Here is a 12,516-nt window from a genome sequence, read left to right as displayed (position 1 = left end):
TTTGTTGTTGTTGTTTTGCGGTATGTGGGCCTCTCACTGCTGTGGCCTCTCCCGTTGTGGAGCACAGGCTCCGGACGCGCAGGCTCAGCAACCATGGCTCACAGGCCTAGCCGCTCCGCGGTATGTGGGATCTTCCCGGACCGGGACACGAACCCGTGTCTCCTGCATCGGCAGGCGGACTCTCAACCACTGCGCCACCAGGGAAGCCCAACAATAGCAAATTAAAAGATACCATCACAAGTGAAGAGAGAAACTGCATGAGAAAGGAAAAAGCTTTATATTTGAGTGTCTTTCATGGTACTTTTTCCTGCTTTCTGAACAAGGGAACCCATATTTCCATTTTGCATTGAACCCAACAAATTTTGCATCCAACTCTGAAAGGGTCATTAGGTTGAAGAGGAGCCAGGATCATCAGTCATGGAAGGAAAAGGAAAAGTATTTGGAAGAGAGAGCATTTGGTTATTTGCTCAAATACAGCCCTGCAACAGCTCTCTTGCTGGGGGTGGGTAGGGACAAGGTTTGTCATGCCTGCCTTCCTGCCAGCAGAAGGCCAGGGCACCCAGGAGATGGCTCACCTCTGAAGTTCTGCCTTCCTTCCTTTCTGTCTTCAGGCTGGGGATTGAGGATAGACATTGGACATGAAGGTTAACCTGGTCATCTCTGAGAGAGCGATATGGGGAGAATAGCAGATTGGAAGCCAGATTTCAAAAAACTAAGGAGTCAGCAAAGAGAACACGAACACAGCAAGGATAAATTACTCCCTCAGAAAGTGTATTAGAAGTCTGGATGGATGGATGGATGGATGGATGGACGAATGTAGGGATGCATAAATTGACTTCTGTACTTTGCTGTCTACTCTTTATAGATTAGACAGCAATATATTATGAAATGGGAAAATGGGAGATTTTTATGACACAATATTTGAAAATCAAGAACAACACTGAAAGTACTGTGTAATAAAACATTCTATGCAGAACGAAATATCACTTTTAGGTCAATAGGACACTGGTTTTTAAGTGAAAACTGGACTTTCATATATAGGTAACTTTATCTACTTTTTGTTTTTTAGATTTTCCTCTTACCATGAAAGGGAAATGCTGCTGACTACACCTATGGACAGATGCCAGGGCTGTTCTAGACAGCAGGCCATATTTGGCATTTTTTTGCCCAGTTATAGGTAGGGGCTACAGTAACCTCAGCATCAATACTCTTCCTCAGGATCAAATTGCGTCCCATGATAGGCATCTGTCTGATGTTTACCTAGAGATGGGCTTTCAATCCATGCCTTTGAAAGATGGTTCTCTCCATATAAAGCCAACCGGCCAGCACGGGACTTGGCTCTACAACTCCTGCCTCATTAACGGCTAATGAGTAGAGCTCAATGCCAAACAACAGGGAAATTTCTGCTTTGATTATTCCAGGTTCAAGTTTATGGCACTGGCCTCCAGACTGAAATTGGCTTGCAGAAAACTGAAACACACTCTGTATTAATAAAAACACAAACTGCATATGCCATAAGGCGTCTTTGAGTGATTATACCTGAAGGACTAATACGAGTTGCAGTGAGATCATTTGCTTTTCAAATATTTCCAAGGGTGTCATATTATAGCCTCCCATTCAGAATGAATTCCTGACCCCAACTTTGTTTTCAACAGGTTCACTGATTATACAGGGAAAGCCACAGTAGGAGCAAATCTATCTTTCTCTGAATTGCCAACTCTTGTTCCTGTTATCGGGCGTCTGTTTTTACAGCGTGAACAAGTTTGGGTTTTAATGTCAGCCAAGAGCCACAGAGTTTGAGGCTCCTGAAAAATGACTGGGTTCACTCACTGTGGTGTAAGTGGCTGTAACAAAGAAGACTGAAGAAACAAAAATGAAGGAAAAGAGGTTCTACTTACCTCTGAAATAGATACTTGTAGAATAATACTTGTCTGAAGATTATTTTGAACAATCAGAGAGCAGGGCTGTCCTCTGCCCACCGTTTCATGACTCAGGACCTCCCCACCCCACATCAAGACAGAAAGGACCTGGATCTCCTTCCTCCCTCTATCCATCAAATACCCCGTTTCAGACTCAACAGCGATGCCTCATTCTATTATCTGTGCATCTTTGTAAGCCAGTAGTCCATTTCAGAGCCCTGCTTAGTTGTGGTGTGTTTTGAGGATATTAGCTAGCTGTTCTTTCCTCAGTTGGTCCTGTTAGTTTCAGGTTTGGGGTCACTGCATGTTTCATTTCACAGCAAAAATACAAATATGTAAGTGATAAACACTGCCTAGATCTGAGTGCACATGACTTATACACACTTGGATTTAAAAAGAAAAAAGGAAGCTGCAGAACATAACTGTAGGACGGTCATTAGTCATTCCAAATGTCATAAGGAAGGTTGGGCGTATTGGTGAATTCCTTGTAACTTTCACCTCACTTCCTCCCTGTGTGTCAAGAACAGAAGGTAACAGCCATTCTGGGGTCCTCAGAAGTAGCCCCAGTGCTCACTGTGAAGCTGTAGGACTCTATCAAGCACAGGGTCACCCATATGTTTGTCACCTCCAAGCCACCTACAAAATTTTTGCCATATTAACAACTCTTCGTACTCTTGATCTCGATATATTTATGAAGACCTCCTCAGACCTTCAGAGAGTCAAGTTCATCTATTTTAGAAGAAAACTTTTTTGTTACTTAATTAAATTTTATTAGATTAGATTAGATGAGAGTTTTCTTTATTCTCAGATGGAACTTTAAAAAAATTTTTTATTGAAGTATAGTTGATTTACAATGTTGTGTTAGTTTCAGGTATAGAGCAAAGTGATTCAGATATATGTTCTTTTTAAAAGAAAACTTTAGGAGACTGCTGTACTCCTTCTGCTGAACTGGATTGTATGTTCTGGAAGGCATGGACTTGATCCTACATTTCTTTTGTAACCACCTTGGCCACAGCCCTGTGCTAGGCTTGCAATAATACAGTTTGCACAACAATGCTTATAGAATGAGGTCAGCTTTTCTAACTTCAGGGAAATTAGTCCATGAAGAATATTCTACATCCAAAGCATAGAAAATATAAAATATTAATTTTCACGTGTGATGGAAAGGGAATGAGAAAAAAAATTGCATCCAAGACTCTGAGGACTTCAGACTTTCACATTCTGCACAATCTTTTATTTGAAGAGACAAGAAAATAAATATTTCCTAAAGATAGACTCTTGAAAACATATTTTTTGGTAATCAAAACCATATTAGCCCTTGACATTGTACAGTCGTCTCAGCCTTTTCAGAAATGCTCGTGTCAATATGCTCAATCAATTTCTCACCAATGAGAAGCCTGGAGAGTGGGAAAGGCAGAACAGAGGCAGAAATAAAAGTCACCTCTTGAAACTACTTTTGCCCTCACTATTTGTGTCCAGATTTGAAGAGCATTCATTATTTTCTTTGCTAAAAATTTTCCAAGTGTCATCAAACTGAAAACTTGGTGCATCTTGTCTGGTTTTAGGTAGAGAGTAATTACCATCTGCACCCTACAAATGTGGCTAAGCTTGCACTGAAATAAACCATCCAAATCCCTGACGAACATCAAAATTGTAGACACACGGAGCAAAGCAGAAAATTGTAGTATGACAAAATAGCTACAGTTAATTATGTAAAATTACATAGAATTTTAGTCTTCTTTAGAGGTGCTTTATTTAAACTTACATCTAAATGCACATCTTTGGTTAATGCAACTTTCATTTCAAGTCAGGGAGTTGACAGAACAACATTTATTAAGTTTAAAATTAAAGCAGATTGCAATTTTGGGAAGTTTTAGGGTCTTTTTTTTTTTGAGAAAAGTGTCGTTTAACACTGTGAGGCCAACTTGATCTCCTTTTCTCACATCAATTGTCGCATGTGCTCCTACCTGTAAAGGCTTTTCGGCTCTCTCCCGTTGTATAAATACACGTTATAGGTTTCAGAGTCTACTCAAAACTTTGTCTCCTAGGGAGCTTTCCAAGAGATGATGTCCCCCTGTACAAGGCTTGGCAGGTCCTGTGACAGCCCTCTGTTGCCCTAATTCCCAGAGAAGCTATGATAGTGACCCAGTGCTATTCTAGTCCCAGGAGGGGCACTCTGGGTGGCTTACTGGCTGGCTGAAGGACGGAAAAATCAATGATATCAACCTCTGATTACACAGGGAAGTCATTAAGCACCATCATGCCCATCATTCACCCTGACCTCTACGGCTCCTTTCAGAGGAAAGCATTGATGTACCTTCTATAAAACCACTTTTATCCTGACTGTGAGAAACTGAACAGGATGGGGGGCTCAAGATCTGTATTTCTCCTGATCTGGGGGATTGAAGGTAAGAGAGGAAATAACCAAAGAGAGCATGAAAGGAGAAATTAAGCTGACCATCACAAAGAAGACATGGAAAGTCAGTTTCCTTGTGCTGCTCTGTGTCTCAGTGCATGCCCATCCCTGCAATTAATCATCGTTTTTCAGGGACAGCCTAGCACAACGTCAGTACATCTAAGTAGTTATACAAGAAATAAATAACTGCTTTTTAATGCCACCATACAAAGATATTACATAGTTATTGACTATATTCTTCACACTGTACATCGTCTTCATTATGCAATTCTCAGGACCACTGTTTCTATACACAACATGACCTTTACTCCTTGGGCCAGCTCTCTAGATCTCTGCTGTGCAAGTTCCCTGACTCTCAGAATCTACCTCCTCTTCCAGTCCCTTTTTCAACCTACAGCGTGTGCACCTCACACCGGTCAGAATGGCCATCATTAGAAAGTCTACAAACAATAAATGCTGGAGAGGATGTGGAGAAAAAGGAACCCTCCTACACTGTTGGTGGGAATGTAAATTGGTGCAGCCACTATGGAGAACAGTATGGAGGTTCCTGCAGAAACTAAAAATAGAGCTACCATACGATCCTGCAGTCCCACTCCTGCCTGGGAATATATCCAGAGAAATAATTCAAAAAGATACATGCACCCCAATGTTCATAGCAGCACTATTCACAACAGCCAAGACATGGAAGCAACCTAAGTGTCCAATGACAGACAAATGGCTAAAGAAGATGTGGTAAATACACACATACAATGGAATATTACTCAGCCATAAAACAGAATGAAATAATGCCATTTGCAGCAACATGGATGGACCTAGAGATTATCATATTAAGTGAAGTCAGTCAGACAAAGACAAATATCATATGATATCACTTCTATGTGGAATCTAAAAAAATGATATTATTTACAAAACAGAAATAGACTCACAGACATAGAAAACAAACTTATGGTTACCAAAAGGGATGGGGGGAGAGATAATTTAGGAGTTTGGGATTAAAAAGTACAGGTACTATATATAAAATAAATAAACAACAAGGACCTACTGTATAGCACAGGGAACTGTATTCAATATCCTGTAATAACCTATAATGGAAAATAATCAGAAAAAAATATATGTATATTATATGTATACATATGTATATATGTATAACTGAATCACTTTGCTGTACACCTGAAACTAACACAACATTGTAAATTAACTATACTTCAATTTTAAAAAATGATTTAAATTTCAAGACAAAAATCTACAACGTGTGACCTCTGTATGCAAAGATGGCATTTAGAGAATCATGGAGACAGAAACTTGGTAACCCCTCTGTCCATGTGGGACTCCCAAGGCTTGGTGCAACAGAGGCTCCATTTTCCCAAACTCCATTTGCCAATTCCGTATTAGCTGCCAGCATTTGAATGACCAGTTAAGAAATGTGGCTGAAGCGGAGAACAAGTGCTGTTTCTCGTGGGGGGGTGTGCTCCTATTTGATCACAGGAAGAGTAGCACCAGACAGGCTGCCTGAAAAGACCCTCACCCCCATCCCCATCCCCAGCGCTCCTCTAAAGGAGAACTTGTCCATTCACCCTTCACCTAGCCTTCATCTACCGAGCTCTGGATAAAATACCTTACTTATGAAGAAATAGGAACAACAATGATAACAATCAACTGCTTCAGGGAGAGGGACCTGTCAAGTGCACTTTAGTAGAGACACCATCTTCCCCCACCTCTGTATGCAGCACACCTGCACATCTGTCCTCACTGTGGACCAGGAGAAGACACCTGACTCAAGCTGGGCCAGTTCTTCCTACTCCTGGGAACCTGGAATTGGAATGAACAAATATCGAGTTCGTTAATTATGTGAAGCCAAGCTAGAGAGCCAGGTAGAGGCTGCCATCTTAAGGCAGCCAAGCGTAAGGTGCTGAGTGAATTGAGGAGGTTGGCAGAGAGAGAAAAAACATGAAACTGGCACATGGCAGAGAGGAGATACCAAGAAGCCCCAGGGAGAGATGGAGAGAGAAGAGGGGAATTATTTTAAAAACTTGTATAACTTTCTAATTCATCTAAGTCCTAGAGTTCTTCCTGCAATTAGATTCATTAGTACAAATTCCACCTTGCATAAACATATGAGATCTCTGGTCCTTGCGATGAAATGTACATGTACCAGTGGGTTTCTTAAGAGTAAAAATAGGGCCACTAGACAGTGACCTGTGAACTTATGGCTCTTAGTTTTCATCACAGCTTGATATTGAATTCTAAGACCACTTTACATTTACCAACTTATTTTCTTCCATTTAAATTGTTCCTGTAGGGTCTTCCCTGGCAGTCCAGTGGATAGGACTCCGCGCTGCCACTGCAGGGGCATGGGTTCGATCCCTGGCCAGCATGCTGTGGCCAAAACAAAGAAAGAAATACTAAATTGTTTCTATAGCAGGAGTGCCGTGTAGATTGTATGATTATTCATTGAGCTGCTTCGTGTGCGGTGATTAAGGCAGGATTCCTTCCTGCTGGAGGCTGGGGCTCAAAGGTGTAAACGAATAATGACAGTGGCAGGTGAGAAATCTGTCCTAGAGGCACAGGTTGAGGTCCCAGGGCTCCGGGGATGCTACCTTATTTCATTTTCACCTACGTCAAAGAGACTTACAGGAACTGATACTTCACAAAAAAATCACACAAGACAGGAAACAGGTTAATCTCAGTACTTTTCACTCGAAGGCTGAGGAGGTACAAGGTTGTCCTCTTGGCACGAAACCGGCATTTAATCAACGTGGGCCCTTCCATGTCCTGCCACGTCGCACCACCTCCTGGGACCATTTTAACGGTAAAAAAAAATCGGGCACAAGAAAAGATCAGGCAATTCATTAACTTGCCTGAGAACACGGCTTACTTCAGGGCTGACCATTCTTTTCATTCTCAGGTGAACGTCCCCTGAGAAGTTTTGCCAAAAAAAAAAAAAAATGTACAAGTTAAACCAGCCTATTGAACAACAAACAGGTTTTCCTCCTCTCCTTCCTCAGAGGGCATTAAGATGATAATGAAGGAAACATTTTTAAAAAGTATAAACCCCAAGGACAGAGAAAACAGGAGAGGGGACATGAGTACAGGGTCAGAAAAACGAAATAAGAGGTGCCGTGCCCGAAGAGTAAGCCCCAAGCCAGGACTAGAAAGACCGCGGTGCGCAGGAACGGCCACCGGCAAGAGGCTGACCTCAGAGTCTCGGTGTGGCCCACAGCGGGGCTGAAGCCAGGCGAGGACCCGGGGGCATTGCCTTCCCTCCCCCTCACAAGGACAGAACTGGGTGTCTGCCTGCCCCATGGAGACTCGGGGGATTATCCTCCAGAGAGACTGAGAGGGACAGCCTTTGGGATCAGGAACACCTGGTCCAGAGGAAGGATGGAACAATGTCCAAGGTAGAAAACATGGAATTGAACGTGACATCCAGACCCCGGGTCCAAGTGGCACCTAATGAACTAGGCTGCCACCCTTCAGACGACAGCCTTTCCTGTGCCAGCCATGTTGGGGTGCTCTCGAGGTGGGGGGAATCTCTGCCTAATCATCTGGAAATGAAGGCCACTGCTTGTCATGCCACACGCACATCCACAGCTCTCCCAGCTTTAAAAAAATAATGTATTGGGGTGACAGTCACATAACAAAGTGAACCACGTTAAAGTGGACAATTTGGCGGCATTTAGCACACTCGCAATGTTGTGAAGCCCCTTCCTCTATTTCAGCGGTCCCCAACCTTTCCGGCACCAGGGACGGGTTTAGTGGAAGACAATTTTTCCACGGATGGGGGGGGTGGGGTGGGGGACGGTTCAGGTGATAATGTGAGCAGTGGGGAGCGGCAGATGAAGCTTCACTCGCTTGCCCACCGTTCACCTCCTGCTGTGTGGACCATTACTGGTCCGGGGCCTGGGGGTTGGGGACCGCTGCTCTATTTAATTCCACAACTTGTCCATCACTCCAAAGTAAACCCCCTTACTGGTACCCATTAAGCACTTTCTTCCCATTCTCCCCCTCCCCCAGCGCCAGGAAACCACTGATCTACATCCTGTCTCCATGGGTTTATCTACTCTGGATCCTTCATATAAACAGAATCACAGGTGACTATTTGTGTCCGCCATCCCTCATTCAGCATGTTTTGGAGGTTCACCCCTTTTGCCGTGTGTATCAGGATTTCACTCATTTCTATGGATGAATAGTATTCCATTGCAGGTATATATCACAATCCAGGTCAGCTTTTGATGCTCAGTCTTGAATAAAACCAACTGGTAATCAGCATACATATGACAAAAAAGAGAAGCCAAAAGAAACAGAAAAATGGAAACCAGAGGAAACAATATAATTCAGAGAACATGATAAAACTCCTAAAAAAGCAATAACTCAAATATATATCTTGAGATACACACACACACACACACATATGTATATATATTTGTATATATGTGTATGTACACATACATATACAGGTACACATACATATACAGGCTGATATGGCAGCCTTAAAATAAGAGGATGCTCTGAGAGAGATCAGAAAAAAAAGTTGGCCAAAATAAAGCTAACGGATAGAAAATCAGAAGACAAGATTAAGGAAGTATCCCAAGAAGTCTGATAAAGAGGTAAATTTTGAGAGAAAAAATAAGAGACTTAAGACAAGTTGAGAAGAATTAAGCAATGCCTTAACTATTCTGAGACAATAATGTGTCTTAGCCTAAAATTTTATACTCAGCCAAACTATGAGTCAAGGGTTAGAGGAAGGCCATTTTCTGACAAGAAAGGAATCAAGAAATTAGCTTCTCATGAAGACGTTCTAAGGAATCTACTGCAGGATGCGCTCCAACAAAATGAAAGATAAAAGCATCGGCCCAGGGAACAGTAGGTGTGAGCTGGCAAACAGAAACGGAAGCTCTCCTCCAGCGTGGCAGCCGTGCCAGACTGAGAGCTCAAACAGTCCAGGTTTTTGCAGGAAGGAGGGCTCCCATGGTATCGTTGCAAAGACAGGGTATAGATGCTCCACCAGAAACTTCCACCGGCAGAACACATAGCCATCAAAGGCCCAGGCTCGCCCAGGAAAAGGTGGCATGACTAAAAACGATCTCCATTTTTCATCAGATTCAAACACAGTCAGCTTGCAGTTCAACAGGCATCTCCCTGGGTGGGTGCCTCCTGTGATATAGAATAGCTGGGGGCTCCTCATGCGGTTTAGTCTCCATTCACCCCTCTGCATCCACTCCCCACGGCTCTGCCCTGCTCTGTTTCTGGAAAGGCTACACCGGGGATGACACCACCAAGCTAGTCGGCCTCTTGGCCTGAAACTGGATTTGGCCAAAGGGAAGCACTGACAGGCTATCAGGGGGTAGAAGGAGAGAGAGAGACCAGGATATGTACCCTCCTCTCTCCCACGCCCATGCTGTTTCAGCAGCTGTCCTGCTTCTCTGTGGCCACAGCTCCTGTCAGGCAGCCCCTCTTCCATGGCAACCACTCTCATCGGGCTCCAGGACCATTCCTACCCACGCCGCTTCAGGCTCCACGGTGATGACTTCCCAGAGAGAGCTGTGAGCTCGTGGGTGCTTCACCTCTCCTTCCTGGTTCCCTACCTCTGCCCAGAACTTTGTAAATAAGTTCCTTTATTAAACTCTATTCAATTAAAACCTTTGAATGTGACATCTTTTTTCTGCTATAACACTAATAAACTTATAAATCATAATAGAAAGGGTCAAGATGTTACAAAGGCATTAGTATAGAACTGTAGGAGATGAATTATTTCTTGTTTTAGTCTTTGCTTCTGAGTTTATCTAATGAATCGTTCTCATTCGAATAATTCATAGTGTGTGTGTGTGTGTGTGTGTGTGAGAGAGAGAGGGGGGAGGGAGAGAGAGTTTGAGAGAGAAAGGAAAAAGTTGTATTTTATTTATTTCAGGTTCTTGCAGTAATCAGATGGACTAAAAGATTCTTTAGTACCGGTGCTTAGAAACCATGTTTTAAATAGGAAGGTTACGCAATGTTTAATACTTGCTAACAGTTTAGTAAAGTATATATTCGGTACTTTTATTAGTTTGCGTTATTAACATGCTAAAAACTACCCCTTTATTATGATATATGGTTCTCACTCTAACAGTGCTGCTATATTCTCTATTCCTATGCAAGAAAAATCTTAAGTAATAATGGTTGTAATCATAAGTAATAATAGTCATAATCATAATATACATATAATTTTGCACCATGACTTTTCCACTTAAAAGTATATAATAAGCATCTTTCCATGTTGCTACATAATTTTCGTAATCATTACTTGCAAATCCTATAGAGTACCTAATCATATGGATGTACCATAAATCACACACCACTGCCATTCCATTTTCTCCTAAGCAATTTTCCCATGATCTATATGAAAATTATTACTGTGCACATAATAACATCAAATAAATCTGATAGACATGAGGTCCTTTCTTGGAAGAGTAAACCTAGTTAGGACTAAAGTACACTGCTCTAACACTTAGACTGACCTGCAAGATGGGCAGGCAGGTTGGCCAATGGTCTCTATGTACAGAGAGACAGAGGAGCCCTGCGGAGGAGCCTGGTCTCAGAGAGGAGGGAGCTGGGGACCCAGACTAGACCAATAACAATGATGGAGCCCCAGAGAGGGACAGAGCTTCTAAGTACAAGAATTGGTCTGTCACCAGTGAATAGCACATGGTCTGTTTCACCAAATATCCATGAGATTTTGGGGGCACACAGCCATGCTCTCCTGGGATCCATGTATCACAATGGGAGATGATTTTCCTGCTTCCGGGAAGAACACAGAGCATTGTCTCTCCGCTCCAGAGACCCAATGAGGAACAGTATCACCGGCATCCACACTTACGCCTCATCCCTGCGGGGGAGTTTCGGGGCAGGGAGTACCAGCTGCAGGTGGTCCTTGTCGCAGCTGCTGGCAGCAGACACTTCTGCAGGGATGTGAAGCCAGACCCAGAGAACTGTGGATTCCACATGGTTGTCCAAGCAACCCTCCAGCAACTCTCCCAAATAATTAGGGAGAACCTGATGAGGCTGTCTAGCAGTTGGGATAGAATTAAAAAACAAACAAAAAACAAAACACTACTTGTTGCTATTAGTATTAATTTAATTTTTCCTCTGGGTTAGGGTAACCTAGGGAAGATGAATTGTAATTTGCAATTTTTACATTTGGTGAAAGGCACACAGTCACCACACGCGTGTTCTCTGACCTCCTTGAAATATTTCACGTAGAAGATGAAATAGGGTGAAAGTAAATGTATGCTTCAATGGAAAGAGGAAAATATGGGGAATTTACACAAAGTATTCTCAAAGAAACATTTGTTATTAGATTGACCACAGGCATATTAAACTTCTTCAAAAAAGAAAATACCCAAGGGCTGTTTGGGGCTATATGGGTAAGTTTAAAAACAGTTCTAAGGTCTCATGACTTCAGTAAAGAACTTTATGTGACTAAGCCTCCAAAGAGTAAGGCTTCCAAAAGACAGATGCTGTGGAACTGCTCATTTTCTTGGCCTAAGGGAAGGTTGCTAGCATTCAACTTTCAGGCTGAAAGTCTGAATTCATTTATTTTATGGCTGAGATACTTGATATTAACACAGTATCTCCATCTAGTTTGCATGTCGTAGATAAGAAAAAAATCAAGCACAATACATACACTAGTCCCAAGGGTGAAGGGTTCTCCCCAAGAACATTTTAGTTAAAACATGTGGACTTTCTTCTTTCAAAAAGAATATATTCCAAAGCATTGGAAGGACTGAATTAGGATGTTTCTGTTTGCAAGCAACAGAAATCCAATTTAGAACAAAGTGGAAGGACCCTGGGGCGATTCCTCACAGAGTGAAAGGAAGTTGAGGCTGCACATGGCAGCAGTGGAGCTGGTCAGCTGGCCGTGGGGGCACTGACCCAGCTTGTATAATGTCTTTCCTTAGTACATTGGTGCCTTTCTTTCTCGGATGAAGATGGCCTTCCTCTACAGGGAAGGTGGCAGTAGGTCCTTCCAGAATAACATCACCCCAGATCTGTTTGTTTGAAAAATCCTGAAAATGGCTTTGATTGGCTGGTTTGGGTCACCTCCCATCCCTTGACTAGTCACTGTGGCCAAGGACATGGTGTCCTACCTCTGGCCCAGTCCCAAGTCTGCAGACCAAACAGAAGATGGGACCATTGGTAGGATAG

The 12,516-nt window shown here is 42.7% G+C and overlaps 1 protein-coding gene across 7 annotated transcripts in view; it reads right to left on the bottom strand.

Moving 5' to 3' along the window:
* BCKDHB (branched chain keto acid dehydrogenase E1 subunit beta) overlaps positions 1-12,516 on the bottom strand; it is a 729,304-nt gene that overhangs the window by 476,806 nt on the left and 239,982 nt on the right. Inside the window, exon 12 of one of the 7 annotated variants that reach the window (XM_060283294.1) lies at positions 6,123-6,144. The exons of the other annotated variants lie outside the window; for them this stretch is intronic. The gene's annotated coding sequence lies outside the window, so the exon portion shown is untranslated. Of the gene's footprint in view, positions 1-6,122; positions 6,145-12,516 lie in introns of those variants that run through there. 7 annotated transcript variants of the gene reach the window in all.

This window comes from Globicephala melas, chromosome 14, assembly GCF_963455315.2.
Source record: "Globicephala melas chromosome 14, mGloMel1.2, whole genome shotgun sequence".
Taxonomy (NCBI): domain Eukaryota; kingdom Metazoa; phylum Chordata; class Mammalia; order Artiodactyla; family Delphinidae; genus Globicephala; species Globicephala melas.
Note: the sequence above shows the minus strand (reverse complement) of the source record. Positions and strands in the feature narration are given on the sequence as shown.